We start from the raw sequence: 25,163 nt of genomic DNA on the forward strand, positions 1-25,163 counted from the left end.
GGGAAGGGGTGGGAGCTGAGCAACTAGCTCCTGCCTCCTCCCATTGCAAACAGCCTGCAAGGGGCGGAGAGAAGGAGGGAAGGGGATGGAAGTTTAGTAGACACGCTGTTAAACTCTCTCCCACCTCCCTTCTCCGGCAACTACCATTGGCTCCCATAGAAGTCTATAGCAGCGGCTGATGTATTCCAGCCAGGAAGATCGTTCCTGAACTATTTTTCCTGGCTGGCATAAAAGCCATGGTAATACGTCTATGTAAACTGATGCATTGTAAACCAATGCATCAGATGGGCAGCGTATATCAGCCGGGTGTGAAAACATGGCCGATATACGCTCGTGTGAATAAGCCCTTAGAGAGGAAATCTGCAGGGTTCATTTGTGTACACACATGATAGCTGAGGTTTTGCTTTATTAGGAACAGAGACACGGAATATCAGCTGGAGACGAATCCGTCACAAGGCAGAGACAAACGGCACCTGATGTCGGGCTCTGCTGTCGTGTCAACTGGCAATATACCAGACAAAATAGTGGGACAAACTTGCGCTACTTTGTCCGGGATTTCAAACTGGGTCTCCAAACGGAGCTTCTGACTGATGTGATTCTGAAAGGTCACCGACAATCTCAGATACACTTTAAATCACTGACCACGTGCCACAATAATAGGAAAAGAAAAAATGCCTTTTTAATATAGATGTTCCATACATCTTTACTACATTTTCTACGGTACCTGCATCTCTGAACGCTGCGCTGTTGGTGATACGGTCTCTGGCCCTGAATACTTTTCTGCCATCTCTATCTGTGTTGTTCAATATGCAAATGTCAATGCCGGCCTATTGTTCTTTAGCTTTCTCGTGGTTTTGTTCTGAATGTTTTATGTGTAGTGTTTATGTTGTATCTCAAGGTCTTTATGTTGCCATTACTATAATTGTTATTTCCTTATCATTATTCACATATGCCCCATGTTAACTGTTCTACCCATTGCAGAGATACATTTATAGTAGTGTTTACTTTGCATGTACAATGTTGTATCACATTGGTTTGGAGCACAACGTCTATTTCTATATAGCTTTCTGTGTATAGGGTCTATGTTTCATCTTGTGTTCCATTACTGTCTTTGTGTATTATCATTATTGTAGTAGTCCGCATTGGTTTTTATGAAGTGATGTAGTCTCTGTGTAGTGCTTTTATGTTTCTGTTATCATCCTCAACATCATTATGTACATATATGTGGGCTTAGTAATGTATGTGTGACCTGTGCTTTTACACAAGGCACCAGCTATAAGCTTGTAGGGAGCTACCTGGTAGACTGGGTCAATCATCCACCTTAGGTCCACGTGGACAGCATCTTCGGGAGCTTCATCCTTCTGATGTTCTGAGGTGCTACTGTCAGCTCATTGCTTCATTCTACTACTGTATTTGTGCTTTGAGCTTGGTTATGGTATTGTATCTATATACTGAGGTTGATTTCAGTGCTGTATTCATGTGCTGATGCTGTATTTATGTTTTGAGCTTGGGTCTCCTGTAGTATTTGTGTTATGAGTTTGATTCTAAGGGTGTATTTATGTTGTCAGCTTTGTTATGGGGTTGTATTTATGTACTGAGGTTGGTTCTGGTGCTGTGTTTATGATATGAGCTTGGTTCTGGTATTGTATCTATGGACTGAACTTGCTTCTGGCGGTGTATTTATGTTATGAGCAGTACGGAGCTCAGCTGTTAGGAGAAGACAGAAGCAGTTTAGAACCACTTCCGTCTTCTATTTTCTAACCTACATAGGGTTCAATAAGTTTGATGGCTCCACCCACTTGCGTTTTTTTTTTCACGCGATTGTCCATGGGACCTTCTAACGTTAAAACCGCATCGCCCAAAAATCACAAAGCACAAACTGCGATGCGTTTTTAACATTAGAAAGTCCCATTGACAAGCACGTTAAAGAACGCAGCAATATTGCAGCGTTAAGAAAACGCAAGTGGGTGGGAGCCCTTATGATGAGAATAAAAGGAGCTGCAGTGCCATTACCTCTACTGGACCTGGCGATGACGTGATCGTCAGTGACCCTTGGCATGGCAGAGCTACTGGGTCTTAACAGATTCAGATCAGCTCTGCCAGTGACTGCAATCACTACAAGGCGATGTTTTTCCATGCAACTGGGTCTCTTATGGATGCCGCAGCTACAGTGGAGAATTGCAAAATTTAAAAAAATGACAGTGTAAGTCTCCCCCAAAGGTGGACATATATATATATATATATATATATATACAAAAATAAGTAAAAAATGTATACAATAAAATAAAAAAATATATTAAAAATTGCTGTCCTTGCTGACCTACACCGACGCTATGGCGGCCCTTTAATCCAAGGCTATACAAATTATATATTAAAAGGTCAGAAAACAACTACGTACTTTATTTTAACATTAATATACTAATTGTAAAAAAAAAGAAGAAATATTTTTTAAAATCTTTTTTTTTTTACTTTTTCTACACATTACTCCTAATAAAACAAAAAAAAATGTGGGGAAAAAAAGGCTTTAATAAGCAGCCCTTTAAAAATGCAGCAAAAATAATTTTGGTAGATCTAGGAAAAAATCGGGCTATAAAATCACCACGTGTGTCAAATTGCTTTAGGACTGAAGCACTCTGGTCTTTAAGGGGTTAATGTTTCTTGTCCTATCACGTCTGCGGGAGTATTGCAGGTTTTTTTTAACTTCTTTTAAAACTTCTGACTTGGGATGAATGTAACAGACAGCGTCATCCAAGCTTTCTATAGACTGAGTGAGGAAGACTCAATGAACTCACAAATGACAGGCAACGTGCTGTCGCTGCAAAAGATCCCTGAGCTGTCGTCTGTCAGAAATCCCTCAGTGGGCTCTGAAGAGTATAACGTGCCCTTCTTCACAGCCCGGCTGCAGGACTTGGTAGCCATTGAATGTTTGCATTGAGCAATCCTAAAAAACCCTCCTAACTAATTGCCCTCTCTGCCACACTGCTGTGCGAGCAGCACATGTCGCCTTCCCAGCAGTGAAAGGGTTACAGCCTGCAACTTGCAGGAACCGCTGCCGACGAGAGCCGACTCCCATCGTTCACCAGCTGGCTTTGCAAAGGAGCGATCGCTACTCTAAGCAGGCATTGCACGTGTGTTTGTAAGGGTCAGTCGCCGGTGCCCGACCATCAGTATCCGTGCTGTGATGGTGCAGTGGTAGAGATTGGCACCGGGCTCCGCCTCTCCCCAGCACTTCCCTCCCAGCCTCCTCATCCTCCCTCCCTCCCCGTCACCTCCAGCCTCCCCCACCCCAAACACCCAGACTCACGGAGCTAGGGATTGGACAAGGTGGCTCCCGCACGGGTCCTCCCGGGGGTCGGATGTGCGCCCTTCCCCTGCCTCTTGGGGGGCTACCGAAGAGTGCGCAGCATTGGGGCGCAGCACGATGGCCTGGGATAATTAGCCGGGGATTGGAGCTATGGATGGAGCCGTTCGTGCCCTTTGAATGCCCCCTCCGTGCCAGCTGGTTTCTTGAGGTGGGGGCTGCTGCAGAAGGGGCGGCCAGTGCTGGCACCAGGTGGATGGCATGGCGCAGAGAGAGCCCAGCTGAAGGTAGGTGGCCACACACTGCAGTGCCAGCCTTCTCTCATTTTCTGCTACATCTTCAGCTTTCTCTGCTGGTGATGATGATGATAGCGCTACTACTTGTGTCTCCAGCTGTATTTGGTGGTGGTGGGTGTCTGTAGACTGTCGTCGATCGTCTCTTTCCTATGGTAATCCTGTCTCTATGCTGGGACTGTCTCAGGTTGTCTCTGTCTGTACTTGGCTCTCTCTGACATTCCCTGCAAGCAATGTCTTGCTGACTCCATGTTTGGCTGTTTCCGATGCCTCTGTCCATGGTGATGAGCAGTTCTTACCAATGGTCCTGATCCCACCCTGTCAACCTTGCAGAACTCATCTAGTTCCTATTACTGCACCTGCTCCTGTCCATGGTGCTGAGCCCCATCTAGTCCCTATTACTGGACTTTCTCTTGTCCATGGTGCTGAGCCCCATCTAGTCCCTATTACTGGACCTGCTCCTGTCTATGCTGCTGAGCCTCATCTAATCCCTATCTAGTCCCTATTACTGGACCTGTTCATGGTGCCAAACCTGCTGTAGTCTATATCACTGGACCTACCTTTGCCTATAGTGCTGAACCCCCTGTAGTCTATATTATTGGACCTGCCCATGGTGCTAAACCTACTGTAGTCCATATTGTTGGACCTGCCCCTCTCTTTAGTGCTGAACTTGCTCTGGTCCATATTATTAGACCCATCCCTGTCTATAGTGCTGAACCTGCCCTAGTCCATATTATTGGACCTACCCTTGTTTATGGTGCCCAACCTTCCCTAATCCATATTATTGGATCTACCCCTGTCTACGGCGTCGATCTAACCTGCTCTATTCAATATTATTGCACCTGCCCCTCTCTATGGTCCTGAACATGCTTTAGTCCATAATATTGGACCTGCCTCTGTTTATAGTGCTGGACCCACTCTAGACCATATTATTGGACCTACCACTGTCTATGGCGCCTGACCTGCTACAGTCCATATTATTGAACTATGTTCCTGTCCATGATGCTGAACATGCACTGGTTCATAGTATTGGACCTGCCCTTGTCTATGGTGCCTAACCTGCTCCAATCGATATTATTGGACTTGCCCTCTCTATAGTCCTGAACATGCTCTGGTCCATAGTATTGGACATACTCTTTTCCATGGTGCTGAACCTGCTCCGGTCCATATTATTGGACCTACCCTTGTATATGGTGCTGAACCTCATCTACTTATTAATACTGGACCTATCGCTGTCTATGGTTCTGCTCTAGTCCATATTATTGGACCTACCCCTATAGGTAGTGCTGAACTTGCTCTAGTCCATATTATTGGACCTACCCCTGCAGATGGTGCTGAACCTGCTCTAGTCTATATTATTGAACCTTTTCCTGTCCTTGGTCTGAAGCTCATGTACTTCATATTACCAGATCTGCCGCTGTCCATGATGCTGAATCTACTCTGTTATACATTATTGGGCCAGCCCCTGTCCATGGTACTGAACCTGCTTTAGTCCATATTGGAAAACCTGCCCCTGTCCATGGTGATGAACCTGCTTTTGTCCATTTTGCTAAATCTATCCTTGCTCCTAGTGCTGATCCCTCTTCAGATAGCTAAGCATGTCCTTATTCACGGTGCTTATCCCTGATCATATTGCTAGGCATACCCTTGTGTATGGTACTACTCCTCTGTCCGTAATGCTGAACACAGTGATGAAAATTCTTCTTTTCATGGTTATAAAAGTGCTCAAATCCATGTTACTGAACCTTATCAGTCATGCTAAACATGTCCCTATCCATGTTGCTGACTTGTGTGATCAGATTTTGGACACATTCTACAAACAAGAACACAGTATTTGTGTCACAGGATAGAAGTCAGTGTGTTTGTCACTTCATATGCAGGTCATTAACATACAATGTTGCAATGTTGCATCCATATCATATTCAGGTCATGAACATACAATGTTGCATCCACAATAACAGACATCCACCAGCCTACATGCTAACAACCTGGAACATGCAAGCAATACATAACACATAAACCGTGCGACATGTCAGGAACAACTAACACCTACTGAGACTTAATATTAATATGCACACAGCAGCTGAAGACTGAAGCCACTGATCAAACATTATGTTCATGCATGCAGCAGCCCTTAGCAGCAGCATTCACATATATGCTGCTCCCCTTGAGAAATGCCAGCAAAATGCATCCCACCATCTTATCACTAGTCAGCACTCTACATCAAACAGTCCAGGAATATGTTTTTTCCTACCCTGATACCAGCATAAACCTTGCAGCCTTGATACATATTAGCAGCATGTAGAAAGTACTGACTGAATACACAAACCAATATGATGCTGTATACCTAAGACAGAGAAAGGCATAGCTTGGTATGCATTAAATAAATACACTATAAAGTCCTTATATATCATGACACTCTAATGTTCTATAGAATAACATGCAAGATTGTGATACATCCACACAGATCCAATACCTTGTCTGCAGTGTATTAAGGTATGTGCTGATTACCAGAGAGCAAATAGGTGGGAAACTGACAGCAAATATGATTAATGCAAATGACATTGTCAGAAGTTAATAAACTGCATCTCATTTGTGTACACAGAAGAAGTCTATATATCTTTACTGTATATATATATGTACATGCGGCGTGATGCCATAGTCTGGTTTATATTGTTGGTGATGATCACACTATACCTGGGCTACTAACTGCAGAGTACAGGGCAATGTGTCTAGTGGACACCAAAGGTAATTGATAATAAAAATGTCCAAGAATAGTGATGATTAATGATTAGTCAGCTACTAGTTGATGAAAAACGTAACATTATTGCAATATCTTATTAGCTGATGCTAATGTGTCCTAATGGCCAACAGTAGAGCATACAGCCAATATTGTTTTTGGGAGGTGGCAACATTGGAAGCAATGGGTTTCTTCACAGCTGGCTGATATTTAGTGATTGAATGGTTTAAAAAACCCATTTTCAAATACTCTTAATGAGAATTATGAATATAATTATAAAAAACTGTTCCTCATTGGTAACTTCCATCTCCATAACCAGAGGAGAGAGCAACTACAACTTTGGAGGAATGGTGGTAGCGCAGGGAACAGTAGTCTTACTACAGGTACCCCACTGGAAGTCCCAGTAAAGGGACACTGTGTGATCAGCTTATCATCAAGGGTCCCTTCTAACTTGAAACCATCATCCAAAGTGAATTTCCCTTCTTAACGTATTAATGTTTCATTGTAGCAACAAAGGATATCATAAAATTAAGGTTACAACATCTTATCAATAGTAATTTCATTGCATCTAATGAGCTTTGAGCATTCACTGCTTTCCCTATACGTATATCCATTTTGTTCCACACTCCTCTTTCCACCCCCTCTCACTCCTGTCTCTCATTATAGATGTCATCTATTTACCATTCATGTACAAAATTAACTTAGTACAGCTGTCCTTCAAGTCAACTGGAGTGTAGAAAAAGGAAAACCGTAATTAAGATCACACGTTTTCCTCACTTATCATCAAATCTTGCAACTTTCTGGTTTGTTAATGTCATTAGTAATTTTATGTAACCCATATTGTATTTTAGATTTTGTGCAGATTTGCATAATGAGCTCTACAGTGAGATCCTGTTACAATTGTTAAAATCATATATTACTGAGGAGACTCTTCCTGAGATAATGACATAGACTTGATGATGATTGTTAGTGAGATGGGTTGTCTCCTCAATTCCTAGTTGGGTTACAGAGTATCAACATATGTTCTGTTGATGAATATAAGAAGACACAATGGGGAGATTAAAGGCACCCATACACAGTGGTGTTTAGTAGTCTGAACCTGCTGATAATGACAGGGTTGGGGAACTTTTTAAGGTGTATGGGGATCACTCAACTAAACCCTGATGTATGATGTCAGGGGGGGAAAAGGAATTAGGGGCGTTCAATTTCAACAACCATTCCATGTAAGATAAACTGCTACCAGAGCTGTCTGGCTATGGCTTACCTCCCTAAACCCATGAAAGCTCAGCCAAACTGGACATTCCTATGTATGGTGGAGCTAGTGAAACACCCAACCGATCAATCATCTGACAACTATTGAAGGTACATGGACCCCCATAGCAATACTTGTGCAATCTAAAAATGGAGAATCTATCTATAAAATCAATGATATTACACCACATAGTGTGCCACATCTAGATTACTGCCTTTGGAATGTATTGCTATTGTTGAGTTTTGACTCTGTTAATAGTTTCTGCTGCATTTTGACTATGTCTTCACGCTGGCTCCTCCTACGTTATTGAGAGAATCAACTATCAACCAACCATGCTTAAAGAGGTATTACAGTTGTAAGAACTTATCCTGTATCCACAGTATAGTGGATAACTAGTTGATCGTTGGAGGGTCTGTCTGCTGGGACCACCACTGATCCAAAGAACAGCGAATACAGTTGCTCCTCAAATGAATGAATGAGAGGTCATACAGGTGTGCTACCACTCCATTCACTTCAATTAGAGCACTGGAGATTGCCAAGCACTTGACTTCTGCTCCATTCATTACTGGACTGACTACACTCTGTTTTCAGGATCAGTGGGAGTTTCAGTGGTTGGACACCCAACAATCAGCTGGTTATCCCCTATCCTGTGTTTATAGGGACAACTTGTTACAACCAGAATACCCCTTTAAGTGCTGAGGTCAGCAGATTAAATAAACCATAAACAGAGTTGTGGAAAAAAGGGGTCCTGATCTCATAGATGTGCGCCCGATTTCTTCTTTTTGCAGGTACTTAACAGTTGGTCAGAGATTACTTTCCCATTACAGTGTATGTTCCAAGACTTAGGAGCAGTAGCTATAATAAATGGTTATTTGCATTTTGTTCTAGAGCTAAATCTACAACTAAATCTACAAATCCTTGTGACTTCTATTATTCAATCTCAATGTATAGATTTGTAGTAGCTTGCAATTATCGTATATTGTTAGTGCATTGCTACTCTACATACATCACTTATAGGGCCTTCACCATCTTAAAAATTAAGCTCTAAACATTGTATTACGTGTAATTTACCTGATGCTAAACCATAGATAATAGTGCTTTATCAGTAATGGAGCTGATCTGGGATCCTGACTTTATTAGACAGTAACATTGTGATAATGGTAAGTGCCAAGAAATGGATATCAGTGAGTCCACATTATGTACTGATCTCTGATATGAGTCAGCTAATGCTGCTTTATAGTCATCTGTGTAGTTGAAGAGATCTTCTAGTGCTTACTAGAGGGGTCTGTGTTTAGTGATCATACGGTAAAAGCCATTTTCTATTGTTGGATGATGATACTAGAGATATTCTTCATGCATCAGTGAGTTGCCACTGTGTAACTAAAGTGGTTATCTGGGACTTTGGGCATTTTTTTCTATTGATGACCTCTCCTCAGTGACCTATCTGAAGTGCGGTGGTCAGAGTTGGTATTGCAGGCACAACTCCTATCCAATTCAATAGAGTTGTGTCGGCAGTAGCAAAGCGGGCTACTGAAATATTATCAGTGCTATCTGCTTCCAGCACTGATCATGTTGGCAAGGGTCCAAAAGAAATGAAAAAGTAGCAGCAGTTGTGGATGCAAAAAACAAACCAAGTTTATTCCTCCATACAAAATAAGACCATTCGGGTCGAAACGTTTTTTCCTTAGTTTGAATGGAGGAATAAACTTTGTTTGTTTTTTACATTCACAACTGCTGCTACTTTTTCATTTCTTCTGAATTGCTGTGTTGAGGTTATGGTCCAAATCCTCTCTTGAGTGGCATGCAGACCAATTGGAATTGGAACTTCCTCACCCTGTTTGGCTTACTGCTGATTGTTGCTGCTGTCCAAACCAGGAAATACTACATGCTGGCAAGGGTGTCCGGAATCAGTTGATTGAAGATAATCCTTAGTAGTGGACCCCTGCCAGTTGTTTAATGATGACCTACCTTTAAAAAAAGGCTCAAAAACCTGGGCAACCCCTTTAATATTCCAGTAGCTGGATGTAAACTAGCATATAGCAGTAGAGTTCGCCAAGGTTAGGTTATAGTGACACTTTAGACATTTCAATAGTTAATTAATAATTCAATTAAAGATGGTTAATTTTAGGACAATAACTTTATGAAAACCTGGTGTTTTATTCCATAGACCTCAAAATAAGAAAAAAAGCTCATCCATAAAGCAGTTGGTAAGTACATATACACTAGATAGAGAACATCAGTCTAGTAAATTCCCAGCCAACAGATTCTCCATAGACTTTAATAGGAAGCTGGATACATTTGTGTGTTGTCTATCTGCACTAAAGTATCATATAAGAGAGTGCAGTGAGTGGGAATTACTGTATTGCCGTACACCTGGTAGTTGCAGGTTCAGTTTATGGCACATCCTGCTCACACGCAAATTGCCACAATGTGATCATAAACTGCATCGACTGCAGTTTTATTGCAAAACCAATTTAGTGCATCTAGTATAGGTAAAGGACAGTGCAGTGCATGTAGTATAGGTGGAGGATAGTACAGTACATGTAGTACAGGTAGAGGATAGTACAGTGCATGTAGTATAGGTGGAGGATAGTACAATATATGTAGTGCAGGTGGAGGATAGTACAGTATATGTAGTGCAGGTAGATGATAGTACAGTATATGTAGTACAGGTGAAGGATAGTACAGTGCATCTAGTACAGGTAGAGGATACTACAGTACATGTGGTACAGGTGGAGGATAGTGCAGTATATGTAGTACAGGTGGAGGATAGTACAGTATATGTAGTACAGGTGGAGGATAGTACAGTACAATATATGTAGTACAGGTAGAGGATAATACAGTACATGTGGTACAGGTAGAGGATAGTACAATAAATGTAGTACAGGTAGAGGATAGTACAGTATATGTAGTACAGGTAGAGGATAGCACAGTGCATGTAGGAGAGGTAGAGGATAGTACAATATATGTAGTGCAGGTAGAGGATAGTACAATATATGTAGTGCAGGTAGAGGATAGTACAGTATATGTAGTACAGGTAGAGGATAATACAGTACATGTAGGAGAGGTAGAGGATAGTACAATATATGTAGTGCAGGTAGAGGATAGTACAGTATATGTAGTACAGGTAGAGGATAGCACAGTGCATGTAGGAGAGGTAGAGGATAGTACAATATATGTAGTGCAGGTAGAGGATAGTACAGTATATGTAGTACAGGTGGAGGATAGTACAGTATATGTAGTACAGGTAGAGGATAGTACAGTGCATGTAGGACAGGTAGAGGATAGTACAGTATATGTAGTACAGGTGGAGGATAGTACAGTACATCTAGTACAGGTGGAGGATAGTACTGTACATGTAGTACAGGTGGAGGATAGTACAGTATATGTAGTACAGGTAGAGGATAGTACAGTATATGTAGTGCAGGTAGAGGATAGTACAGTATATGTAGTACAGGTGAAGGATAGTACAATATATGTAGTACAGGTGGAGGATAGTACAGTATATGTAGTAGAGGTGGAGGATAGTACAGTGCATGTAGTAGAGGTAGAGGATAGTACTGTACATCTTGTACAGGGAGAGGATAGTGCAGTGCATGTAGTACAGGTAGAGGAAAGTCAGTACATGTAGTACAGGTAGAGGATAGTACAATATATGTAGTACAGGTAGAGGATAGTACAGTATATGTAGGACAGGTAGAGGATAGTACAATATATGTAGTGCAGGTAGAGGATAGTACAGTGCATGTAGGACAGGTAGAGGATAGTACCATATATGTAGTACAGGTAGAGGATAGTACAGTACATCTAGTACAGGTGGAGGATAGTACAGTACATCTAGTACAGGTGGAGGACAGTACAGTACATCTAGTACAGGTGGGGGATAGTACAGTACATCTAGTACAGGTAGAGGATAGTACAATATATGTAGTACAGGTAGAGGATAGTACAGTACATCTAGTACAGGTGGAGGATAGTACAGTACATCTGGTACAGGTAGAGGATAGTACAGTACATCTAGTACAGGTAGAGGATAGTACAATATATGTAGTACAGGTGGAGGATAGTACTGTATATGAAATGCAGGTAGGAAATAGTACAATGTATGTAGTGCAGGTAGAGGATAGTACAATATATGTAGTACAGGTAGAGGATAGTACAGTACATCTAGTACAGGTGGGGGATAGTACAGTACATCTAGTACAGGTAGAGGATAGTACAATATATGTAGTACAGGTGGAGGATAGTACTGTATATGAAATGCAGGTAGGAAATAGTACAATGTATGTAGTGCAGGTAGAGGATAGTACAATATATGTAGTGCAGGTAGAGGATAGTACAGTATTTGTAGTGCAGGTAGAAGATAGTACAATATATGTAGTACAGGTAGAGGATAGTACAGTACATCTAGCACAGGTGGAGGATAGTACAGTGCATGTAGGACAGGTAGAGGATAGTACAATATATATATAGTACAGGTGGAGGATAGTACAGTACATCTAGTAAAGGTAGAGGATAGTACAGTACATCTAGTACAGCTGGAGGATAGTATAATATATGTAGTGCAGGTAGATGATAGTACAGTATATGTAGTAAAGGTAGAGGATAGTACAGTACATCTAGTACAGGTGGAGGATAGTACAATATATATAGTACAGGTAGAGGATAGTACAGTATATGTAGTACAGGTGGAGGATAGTACAGTGCATGTAGTACAGGTAGAGGATAATACAGTACATGTGGTACAGGTGGAGGATAGTATAATATATGTAGTGCAGGTAGAGGATAGTACAGTACATCTAGTAGAGGTAGAGGATAGTACAGTACATCTAGTACAGGTAGAGGATAGTACAGTATATGTAGTACAGGTGGAGGATAGTACAATATATGTAGTGCAGGTAGAGGATAGTACAGTGCATGTAGTACAGGTAGAGGATAATACAGTACATGTGGTACAGGTGGAGGATAGTACAGTACATCTACTACAGGTGAAGGATAGTACAATATATGTAATACAGGTAGAGGATAGTACAGTATATGTAGTACAGGTGAAGGATAGTACAGTGCATCTAGTACAGGTAGAGGATAATACAGTACATGTGGTACAGGTGGAGGATAGTACAGTACATCTAGTACAGGTGGAGGATAGTACAATATATGTAGTGCAGGTAGAGGGTAGTACAGTATATGTAGTACAGGTGGAGGATAGTACAGTGCATGTAGGACAGGTAGAGGATAGTACAATATATGTAGTGCAGGTAGAGGAAAGTACAGTGCATGTAGTGCAGGTGGAGGATAGTACAGTATATATAGTACAGGTAGAGGACAGTACAGTATATGTAGTACAGGTGGAGGATAGTACAGTATATGTAGTACATGTAGAGGATAGTACAGTACAATATATGTAGTACAGGTAGAGGATAATACAGTACATCTAGTACAGGTGAAGGATAGTACAATATATGTAATACAGGTAGAGGATAGTACAGTATATGTAGTACAGGTGGAGGATAGTACAGTGCATGTAGGACAGGTAGAGGATAGTACAATATATGTAGTGCAGGTAGAGGAAAGTACAGTGCATGTAGTGCAGGTGGAGGATAGTACAGTATATATAGTACAGGTAGAGGACAGTACAGTATATGTAGTACAGGTGGAGGATAGTACAGTATATGTAGTACATGTAGAGGATAGTACAGTACAATATATGTAGTACAGGTAGAGGATAATACAGTACATCTAGTACAGGTGAAGGATAGTACAATATATGTAATACAGGTAGAGGATAGTACAGTGCATCTAGTACAGGTAGAGGATAATACAGTACATGTGGTACAGGTGGAGGATAGCATAGTATTTGTAGTACAGGTGGAGTATAGTACAGTATATGTAGTACAGGTGGAGGATAGTACAATATATGTAGTGCAGGTAGAGGGTAGTACAATATATGTAGTGCAGGTACAGGAAAGTACAGTGCATGTAGTGCAGGTGGAGGATAGTACAGTATATGTAGTACAGGTGGAGGGTAGTACAATATATGTGGTAAGGGTAGAGGATAGTAGAGTACAAGTAGTCCAGGTGAAGGATAGTACAGTATATATAGTAAATGTAGAGGATAGTACAGTACAAGTAGTACATGTAGAGGATAGTACAGCACTTGTAATACAGGTAGAGGATAGTATAGTATATGTAGTACAGGTGGAGGATAGAACAGTACATCTAGTACAGGTAGAGGATAGTACAATATATATATAGTACAGGTAGATGATAGTACAGTATATGTAGTACAGGTGGAATATAGTACAGTACATCTAGTACAGGTAGAGGATAGTACAATATATGTACTGCAGGTAGAGGATAGTACAGTATATGTAGTACAGGTGGAGGATAGTACAATATATGTAGTACAGGTAGAGGGTAGTACAGTATATGTAGTACAGGTAGAGGATAGTACAGTGCATGTAGGGCAGGTAGAGGATAGTACAATATATGTAGTGCAGGTAGAGGGTAGTACAGTATATGTAGTACAGGTGGAGGATAGTACAATATATGTAGTACAGGTGGAGGATAGTACAGTATATGTAGTCCAGGTGGAGGATAGTACAGTACATGTAGTACAGGTAGAGGATAGTACAGTACATCTAGTACAGGTAGAGGATAATACAGTATATGTAGTACAGGTAGAGGATAGTACATTGCATCTAGCACAGGTAGAGGATAGTACAGTGCATGTAGTACAGGTGGAGGATAGTACAGTACATCTAGTAAAGGTAGAGGATAGTACAGTACATCTAGTACAGGTAGAGGATAGTACAGTACATCTAGTACAGGTAGAGGATAGTACAGTACATCTAGTAAAGGTAGAGGATAGTACAATAAATGTAGTGAAGGTAGAGGATAGTACAGTACATGTAGTACAGCTGGAGGATAGTACAATATATGTAGTGCAGGTAGAGGATAGTACTGTATATGTAGTACAGGTAGAGGATAGTACAGTACATCTAGTACAGGTGAAGGATAGTACAATATATGTAATACAGGTAGAGGATAGTACAGTATATGTAGTACAGGTGAAGGATAGTACAGTGCATCTAGTACAGGTAGAGGATAATACAGTACATGTGGTACAGGTGGAGGATAGTATAGTATATGTAGTACAGGTGGAGGATAGTACAATATATGTAGTGCAGGTAGAGGGTAGTACAGTATATGTAGTACAGGTGGAGGATAGTACAATATATGTAGTGCAGGTAGAGGAAAGTACAGTGCATGTAGTGCAGGTGGAGGATAGTACAGTATATGTAGTACAGGTGGAGGATAGTACAGTATATGTAGTACAGGTGGAGGATAGTACAGTACAATATATGTAGTACAGGTAGAGGATAATACAGTACATCTAGTACAGGTGAAGGATAGTACAATATATGTAATACAGGTAGAGGATAGTACAGTATATGTAGTACAGGTGAAGGATAGTACAGTGCATCTAGTACAGGGAGAGGATAATACAGTACATGTGGTACAGGTGGAGGATAGTACAGTATTTGTAGTACAGGTAGAGGATAGTACAGTATATGTAGTACAGTTGGAGGATAGTACAGTATATGTAGTACAGTTGGAGGATAGTACAGTGCATGTAGGACAGGTCGAGGATAGTACAATATATGTAGTGCAGGTAGAGGAAAGTACAGTATATGTAGTACAGGTGGAGGGTAGTACAATATATGTGGTAAGGGTAGAGGATAGTAGAGTACAAGTAGTACAGGTGAAGGATAGTACAGTACAAGTAGTGCAGGTAGAGGATAGTACAGTACATGTAGTACAGGTGGAGGATAGAACAGTACATCTAGTACAGGTAGAGGATAGTACAATATATATAGTACAGGTAGATGATAGTACAGTATATGTAGTACAGGTGGAATATAGTACAGTACATCTAGTACAGGTAGAGGATAGTACAATATATGTAGTGCAGGTAGAGGGTAGTACAGTATATGTAGTACAGGTAGAGGATAGTAAAGTATATGTAGTACAGGTGGAATATAGTACAGTACATCTAGTACAGGTAGAGGATAGTACAATATATATAGTACAGGTAGAGGATAGTACAGTATATGTAGTACAGGTGGAGGATAGTACAGCACATATAGTACAGGTAGAGGATAATACAGCATATGTAGTACAGGTAGAGATAGTACTGTATATGTAGTACAGGTAGAGGATAGTACAATATATGTAGTACAGGTAGAGGATAGTACTGTATATGTAGTCCAGGTGGAGGATAGTACAGTATATCTGGTACATATAGAGGATAGTACAGTGAATGTAGTACAGGTAGAGGATAGTACAATACATGTAATACCGGTAGAGGATAGTACTATATATGTAGTGCAGTTGTAGGATAGTACAGTTTATCTGGTACATATAGAGGATAGTACAGTACTAGTAGTACAGGTGGTGGATATTACAATATATGTAGTGCAGGTAGAGGATAGTAAAGTACATGTAGTACAGGTAGAGAATAGTACAGTAAACCTAGTACAGGTAGAGGATAGTACAGTGCATTTAGTGCAGGTAGAGAATAGTACAATATATGTAGTACAGGTAGAGGATAGTACATTGCATCTAGTACAGGTAGAGGATAGTACAGTACATCTAGTACAGGTAGAGGATAGTACAGTAAACCTAGTACAGGTAGAGGATAGTACATTGCATCTAGTACAGGTGGAGAATAGTACAATATATGTAGTGCAGGTATAGGATAGTGCAATATATGTATATATTATATGTGGAGGATAGTACAGTACAGATGAAGAACAGTAATACAGGTAAAGGGTAGTGTAGTACAGGTAGATAGGAGTACAGTACATCTAGTACAAGTGGAGGATATTGCAGTATAGCTAGTACAGGTAGAGGATAGTACAGTATATATAGTACAGGTGGAGGATATTACAGTATATAAAGTACAGGGGGAGAGCAGTACAGTAAATGTAGTACAGGTACATGATAGTACAATATATGTAGTGCAGGTAGAGGATAGTACAGTACATCTTGTACAGGTAGAGGATAGTACATTACTAGTAGTACAGGTAGAGAGCAGTACAGTACATGTAGTACAGGTGGAGGATAGTACAGTATATGTAGTGTAGGTAGAGGATAGTGCAGCACATCAAGTACAGGTAGTGTATAGTAGATGACATGTAGTACAGGTGGAGGATAGTACAGTACTAGTAGTACAGGTAGAGAGCAGTAGAGTACAAGAGGTACAGGTGGAGGACAGTACAGTACATGTAGTACAGGTGGAGGACAGTACAGTACATCTAGTACAGGTGGAGGACAGTACAGTACATGTAGTACAGGTAGAGGATAGTACAGTACAATATATGTAGTACAGGTAGAGAGCAGTATTATACATTTAGTACCGATAGAAAGCAGTGCCGTACATGTAGTATTGGTAATTGACTATTCAATACACTGCCAATTGGTTTTATATGCCTGCCATATGTGGGGCTACGAAAACCTTTATGCGCTGATGCGGGGAGAGATATTAGCGAACGCAAAATATGCCACTTACTTCAGGGGGGGGGGGGTGTTTCCTATTAAATTCTATGATAGAGAGTATAGCCCTCCACCCATAAATCTAGGGATGCTGTGGATAACCCATCAAATGCTTCCCCTGTTCACAATTATACAGTGAGTAGCACGTACAATCAGCAGAACAAGGTATAAAATGATTGCGACTAATGCACAGCACAGAATATCGCGGCTTGATAAAGGCCTAACTGTACGCCGAAACACGTTGCCATTACCCAGCGGTGTGTGCTGTGCATTTGTTGGGATGATTTTACCTGGCTGTGCCCCTTGTACCTGTTGTCTGTTGCCTATCCGGTTGTGCTTGCCTGTACCTGCTGCTTACCTGGCTCTGCTGATTGTACGCGCTACTCACTGTATATTTGTGAATAAAGAAGTATGGATTATCCACAGCATCCCTGGATTTATGGGAGGGGGCTATCCTCTCTGTCAGAGACTTTAAAACGACCCCCCCCCCCCTCCTTTCCCTCGAAGTTAGGGTGGACATCCACTGGCGTTATCTTCTACACTGCGCTGCTAGAGTAAAGTTAAAGTCTCGCAGTGCAGTGCGAGAAAAAAGCCAGCATGACGCCTGGATATCGGCATAACGCCAGCATATCGCCAGTCTTTTCAATGGGGCCAGCGGCAGCAGCGCTAGCCCCATTGTAAAGAGATGGAGAATGCCGGGGACTTCTGACACAGCTGTGACAGCTGTGGCAGGAGTTTCCTTCATCCCCATGAATGAATAACTAAGGGCTATGTGTGATTGGCAGAGCGCTCAGCTAATAGCTAAGCAGTAGCTGCTATTGGCTGAGCCTGCAGCCAATCTGCACAGCCCTTTCAGGAGGCGGGGATTTTTAAATCCCCGCCTGCTGAGAGAGCATAATAGCAGTGCAGGGGAGCCAGCAGGAGGACACGACTGAGCGCCGGAGAGGTGAGTAATATTTTTTTTATTTTTTTAAACACTTTTTGCTGATTATCGCGGAAGGGCTTATATTTCAAGCCCTTCCCCGATAATCATTCTGCGGGGCTTGACAAAGCAGTGCTTTCAATGGGATTGACAGATTGGCAGCAGTGCCGATCCCATTGAAAGCAATGGGATAGAATGCCGCGGACTTCTGCCACAGCTGTCACAGCTGTCACAGCTGTGGCAGAAGTCCCCGGCATTCTCCCTATGTTTTCAATGGGGCTAGCGCTGCTGTCGCTGGCCCCATTGAAACCACTAGCGATATGCCGGTTCTATACCGGCGTCTTTCTTGCGCTGCGAGGCGAGAGTTTTCCCGTGCTCTCGCAGCGCTAGAAAGAAAAAATCGCCAGTGAGCGTCCATCCTAAAGGGCATGTTTTGTGTTTGCTAATATCTCTCCCCGCACAAGCACATAAAGGTTTTCTAATCCATTGCTTTTATGTTTCCACCCCCTTCCTGCCCGTTGGGGTTATTGCTGCTCTCCTTCATGGATCCATTGCGTTGTAACAGCGATAAGAACCTGTGACTTTTCTTGGCAGAGACTCTCTAGAGATCATCTCTGGTCATCCACTAACATCCTTACCCAATCCTTCCTATGTGTGGGGCTACTTCTCTCTTCAGTCTGACCAATCACAGGTGTTTTACCCATGAAATGCCTCTGTGACTGTCTGGGGTGCGGTGGGGTCGGCAGAAGAATTTCAGTCTCCAAGTACATCAATGACCAGAATAATCAGTGAGTAATAGCCGTACACATCGCTCTCCTCATAAGCTAAATGGATCTTAAACTGAAATTAATATGTAGTGAAATAAATGCAGCCCAATTTTCCTTTCATTATAGGAGTAATAGGAAACCCAGCCTTGCTACTCTTGCAGACATGCTCCTTTGAGTTCTTCCTTTAAACCACAATTACCATGCATATGAGATTTGTGTATGGATAATGAGCTTGTTTAATGGGAGCAAGCACTTTTTATGAGAACATCCCCATAAAAGCAGTCACAAACAAACGCATACAAACATCGGATGAAGCTGCTTCCCTGCAAATGGCTGCCCTATTGTCTAGTTATCATCATGCAGATGAAATGTATCCATCTTGTTGTTTTCAAAGCAGGAGCCAAACATATTGTAACTGAGCGATAGTTAATGCTGTGCCCTGTGAGATACACTTTAGTAGAGCCCGTTGGATCTCTTTTGGTCTTCAGAACCACATCAATTCTTCATGCCAAAGATTCTACTAGGCGATGATATCATTCTGCAGGATATCGGCCCCTGCGGACAGGGAGCTTCTTGTAGTTGCTGCAAATTAGATGGAGTTGCTGACCTGTTCTGAAGAAGAGGTCATCGATTCATGCTGCTCGTGTCAAATTCTGACCTCCCATCAACATGGTGCAACAGAAATCGTGATACATCTGACCAAGTGATGTTCTGCACTGCTCAGCGATCCAATTGTTGTGCTCTTTTCCACTGGAGTCTTGACTTTCTGTTTCTCTTAGGCAGCAACTTTTGCTGGATCCAGGAGCCTGCTGTTATAGCCCACCCATACTAAAGAACGACGCGTCGTAAGTTTGGACACATTAGTTGGTCCTCCAGCCTTGTATTTGGCTGTAATTTGCGTGACTGTGCAGCACTTGTTTATCAGAAGTATTACTGACCTCCTTTGACTCCTTTCTTAAACGAGTTGTTTCCATCCACAGGATCCTCTTTTGCTTGATGTTTTTCCTCAAACAAACCATTTTCTGTATACTCTCCACACCGCTGTAAGAGAAAAGCACACAAGAATGGCAGGTTTCGAAAATTCTGGCCCCAGCTAGTCTTGCACCGATGACCAGGCGTCATTGTAGGTAAAATAATAAATAAATCTTGTTATTTGTATAGCGCCAACTTATTCTGCAGCGCTTTCAGGTAATTTATTTATTACCCCCACCAAGCTGGGGGCTTATTTTATTGACCTCTGAAGGATGGAAGGTGAGTCCACCTTGAGCTACCTGAACCAAGCAGGGATTGAACCCACAACCTTCAGGTCATGAGTGAGAGCTTAGGACTGTATTTTTGCTGTCTTAACACTCTGTGCCACACAAGGCTCTAAGTTGCTCAGATCACTTCATTTTCCCATCAAATGTGTATTCCCACTGAATGTGATCCACAGAAAACTTGCTTGATTTTACGCTGCATTCCAAGATCACTGGTCTAATTCAGGAACACTACAATCGTGAAAAGGGCTGGTGTCTCCAATGAAGTGGACATTCAATAAACTCCAAATACTTGAGACCATGTTAGTAGAGATGAGCGAGCACCAAAATGCTCGGGTGCTCGTTGCTCGAGTCGAACTTTTCGTAATGCTTCAGAGCTTGTTTCGAGTAACGAACCCTATTGAAGTCAATGGGCGACTCGAGCATTTTTGTATGGGACCGATGCTCCGCATAGCTGATGACTTATCTAACACCAAAAAACATCAGAATGTCATAAAAACACCACAGAAACGGATAGGGAAGGGCAGGGACAGCATGCATGGCTGCATCTGAGGCTCCCAGGTCCCACTATTAAGCCAAAAGTCTGGCGTCACCCCCTAACAATTTACTTCGGACAAACCCTAATTAGCAAGGCACATCTTAGCTAAGCACCACACTACCTGCAACCAAAGACAATCACTGCCTGCAGGTGACACCGCTGCCTCTTCTCCTGGGTTACATGCTGAAATTGCTGTCCAATCCCCCCGCACGACCCAGCATCCACCGCACACCTAAAATTTTCCATGGGCAGCTGGCCTCATGCCACACGCTCGCTTCATAGCCACCAGCCTCATATCTATTGTTAGGTGCATAATGGATGAGGAGGAACCAGAGGCACACACTGCAGAGGGTTGGCTGGGCCAGGCAGCGACCCTCTTTGAAAGTGTGGGAGATAGTCCACAATGCTGTTGAGAATTGATGATAAATTGACATATGATCATCATTCCAATCCCATGCCACCTCCATCACAAAATTGTCAGGAGCCGCAAACGTGGGCATAAAGGGGACTCAGGTGCCAGCACTTCTACACATTTTCACAATGCAGCAATACTCTGTGTGGGAAGCACGTGAGCGGCACGTGCCGCGAGTTACATAGCAATGGGAAATCCATGTGTGCCCACACAATTCATTCTGTGTAGGTGTTAGATAGCTCAACACCGCAATGGGAAGTCTTTGATTTCTTGGGCTCGCCTATGCTGTCGGTGCACAAAGATAGTATTACACAGGAAGAAATCAGAGTGCCCAAACGTGTCAGTTTCACCTCGCCAAGGACCTCGGCCCACATTTCTCCCCCAGTCAGTCAGTCTATTTGTGCCAGATAGGTAAAACACCACGATGGGCAGTCTTTGCGCACCCACAGCATAGGCAGACCCCTGTAACATTTCTATAGCAAGAGTATAGGCGGACCCCAGTAACATTTCTGTAGCAAAACTATAGGCGAACCCCTGTAACATTTCTGTAGCAAGAGTATAGGCGAACCCCTCTAACATTTCTGTAGCAAAAGTATAGGCAAACCCCTCAAACCATTCAGTAGAAAAGGTATAGGCGGACCCCAGTAACATTTCTGTAGCAAGAGTATAGGCGAACCCCTCAAACCATTCAGTAGAAAAGGTATAGACAGACCCTAGTAACATTTCTGTAGCCAAAGTATAGGCGGACCCCAGTAATATTTCTGTAGCAAGAGTATAGGTGAACCCCAATAACATTTCTGTAGCAAAAGTATAGGTAAACCCCTGTACCATTTCTGTAGCAATAGTATAGGCGAACCCCTGTAACATTGGTGTACCAGGAGTACAGGTGAACACCTGTAAAAATTGGTGTACCAAGAGTGCAAGTGTACCCCTGAAAAATTAATCAACCGCGAGGACAGGTGAAACCCACAAACATTTTTTGAAGATAATTGGTTAATTTGTAACAGAGCCTGGAGGCAGCTCTCTGCAAAAATTGTTTAACTTTTAAAACTTTAATAACCGATAAAACTTTTAAACAGAGCATTTTGGCCCGCATAGAAATTGGCAGTTCAGCGTGATGACATGCTGTTTTAGGAGGAGGAGGAAGAGTAATACTATACGAGAGGGATACACAAAGCTAATTCTCCCCTTTTTGGGGTGATAGAGGATGCATTTTTCTCCTGTTGCAGCAAAAAGATTCTTTAGGATGCGCTGCTTTCCACTGGTGGAGAAGAGAAGTCTGGGGAAATCCAGCCTTTGTTCAGCTTTATGAGGGTAGGCATGTCGGCGCTGTTAGTTGACAGGCCGGTACGCTTATCCCTGATGATTCTGCCAGCTGCACTAAACACCCTCTTTGACAAGATGCTAGCGGCAGGGCAGGCCAGCACCTCCAGGGCGTACAGCGCAAGTTCGTGCCACGTGTCTAGCTTTGACACCCAATAGTTGTATGGAGCAGAGGCATTACGTAGGACAGTGGTACGATCGGCTATGTACTCCCTAACCATCTTTTTACAGTGCTCCCTCTGACTCAGCCTTGACTGGAGAGTGGTGACGCAGCCTTGCTGGGGAGCCAGAAAGCTGGCAAAGGCCTTGGAGAGTGTTCCCCTGCCTGCGCTGGACATGCTGCCTGATCCCCCGCCTCCCCTGCTAGTTGGCCCTCTGAACTGCGTCTTTTGCCACTAGCGCTGTCAGATGGGAACTTTAGCATCCCTTTTTCCACCAGGGCCCTGTGGTATTGCATCACTCTCATACCCCTTTCCTCTTCGGGAATGAGAGTGGAAAGGTTCTCCTTAAACCGGGGGTCTAGAAGGGTGTACACCCAGTAATCCGTGTTGGCCAGAATGCATCTAACGCAAGGGTCACGAGAAAGGCAGCCTAACATGAAGTCAGCCATGTGTGCCAGGGTCCCAGTACGCAACATATTGCTGTCCTCACTAGGAAGATGACTTTCAGGATCCTCCTCCTCTTCAGCCCATACACGCTGAACAGATGAGAGGCAAGCAGCATGGGTACCCTCTGCAGTGTGGCCAGCTGTCTCTTCCTCCTGCTCCTCCTCCTCCCCCTCCTCCTCCAAAACGCACTGAGATATAGACATTATGTCATCCCCTACCGACTGCTGGCGACATGCTCACACTTCTTAATTGAGAGGTAGAGGTGGCAGAGGAGGAGGGGGGGGGGATTTGGAGGAGGTGGCATAAAACGCTGCAGATACCAGCACCGAGGTAGGACCCACTTTTCTGGGTGTGGGTAGGATGTGAGCGGTCCCAGGCTCAATCAAGTTCACCCAATGTGCCGCCAGAGAGATATAGTGGCTTTGCCCGCCAGTACTTGTCCACATGTCCATGGTTAAGTGAGCCTTCCCGCGTGTGTGAGGGCACAATTTATGTTGCCAGAGACGTGCTGGTGTAGGGTGGGGACGGCACACCGGGAAAAATAGTGGCGACTGGGGACCGAGTAGTGCGGGAGCGCCGCTGCCATCATGTTTTTGAAAGCCTCTGTTTCCACAAGCCTGTACGGCAGCATATCCAGGCTGATTAATTTGGCAATGTGCACGTTTAAAGCTTGTGCATGCGGGTGGGTGGCGGCCCTGTCCTCAGTAGGCTTAGCAAACCAGGTGGAGTCAGTCACCTCATCGTCCAGCTGCTCTTCCTCCGAATCCTCTGTGCACTGCTCCCTCGGACTTACTGCCCTTACTACTGCCTCACTGACAGACAACTGTGTTTCATCATCCTCATCCACAAAAAGCTCTTAAGACAGTTGCCGGAAGTCCCCACCCTTATCACCCGGACTCCGGGAACTTTCCAAAGGTTGGGCATCCGTCACAACAAACTCCTCAGGTGAGAGAGGAACCGTTTTTTCCCACTCATGGCAGGGACCCGAGAACAGTTTCTGGGAGTCTGCCTGCTCAGAATATGTCATTTTCATGGAGCGAGGAGGCTGGGAGGAAGGAGGAGCAGCCAGAGGATTCAGAGGTGCAGTCCCTTGGCCGGGAGTAGTGGACTGCGTAGAAAACTGGGTGGTTGATACATTGCTGGATGCATTTTCTGCCATCCACGACAGGACCTGCTCACACTGCTCTGTTTGTAATAAAGGTCTATCACGTGGACCCACAAATTGTGATATGAAGCTGGGGAGACCAGAAACTTGTCTATCTCCTAATCCCGCAGCAGCCGGCTGTGATTCACCATGCCCAGAAACTCGGCCTGTGCCCACACCCTCACTTGGACGCCCGCGTCCTCGCCCGCGTCCACGTCCTCGACCCTTACCCCTACTCCTCATCATGGCAGATTAAGAATAGAGCAGGGCCCAAATAAATTACCCCACTGTACAGCACTGACAACTGTGGCTTAATTCACCGCACACAGAGACTTGTAGATAGCGGAGGCTCTATGCTGTGACCGCTGTCTTGCGCTGATACCTAGGGGTAATTTACCGCTCGCAGAGACTTGTAGATAATAGAGGCTGTGTGGAGTGGGAGAAGACTCTAAAGCCAGTGGGTAGTGCTGGTAACTGCGGCTATCTCAACCCCACCAAGGAAAGGGTATTGTGAGACGCTCTGCACAGCGGCAGAGCTGAAATACTTTGCAGTGGCCCAGGAAATATTACAGTACTGTTTAGTGGTGAGACCTCTGTCTAATGCACTGCAGACACAGAACGATATAACTGAAGTAGTTTGCAGTAGGCTAGGAAATGTTAGAGAGCAGTTTCACGGTGAGAGCTGGTTGTACGGCACTGCAGGCTGAGAACGCTATTACTGACAGGCTGGGAACAGTCCTAGATGCGTAATACAAAATTGGTGCACTACTGCTCCCAGCCAGCCACAACTATAATGTACATGGTCAGATGTAGCCCTAAGAAGGAGTGTTGGGGTTCTTGCACGGAGGATCAGGACTGTATAACTTTCCCTATAGAAGCAACTCTGTCCCTAAACTCTGCATTATGCACTGCAGACTGAGAACGGTATACTTGAAATGGCCTGCACAGCCTGAGATGCTTAAAGAAAAAAATTGGTGCACTACTGCTCCCAGACAGCCACAACAGTAATGCACACTATGAAGAGTAGCCCTAAGAAGGACCGTTGGGGT

At 43.3% G+C, this 25,163-nt stretch overlaps 1 protein-coding gene across 1 annotated transcript in view; it reads left to right on the top strand.

Moving 5' to 3' along the window:
* The first annotated feature begins 3,311 nt into the window (after positions 1–3,311).
* Positions 3,312–25,163, top strand: part of LRFN1 (leucine rich repeat and fibronectin type III domain containing 1) — a 176,445-nt gene continuing 154,593 nt past the window's right edge. Inside the window, exon 1 of the mRNA XM_066581919.1 lies at positions 3,312–3,588. The gene's annotated coding sequence lies outside the window, so the exon portion shown is untranslated. The remainder of the gene's footprint in view (positions 3,589–25,163) is intronic.

This window comes from Eleutherodactylus coqui, chromosome 10, assembly GCF_035609145.1.
Source record: "Eleutherodactylus coqui strain aEleCoq1 chromosome 10, aEleCoq1.hap1, whole genome shotgun sequence".
Taxonomy (NCBI): domain Eukaryota; kingdom Metazoa; phylum Chordata; class Amphibia; order Anura; family Eleutherodactylidae; genus Eleutherodactylus; species Eleutherodactylus coqui.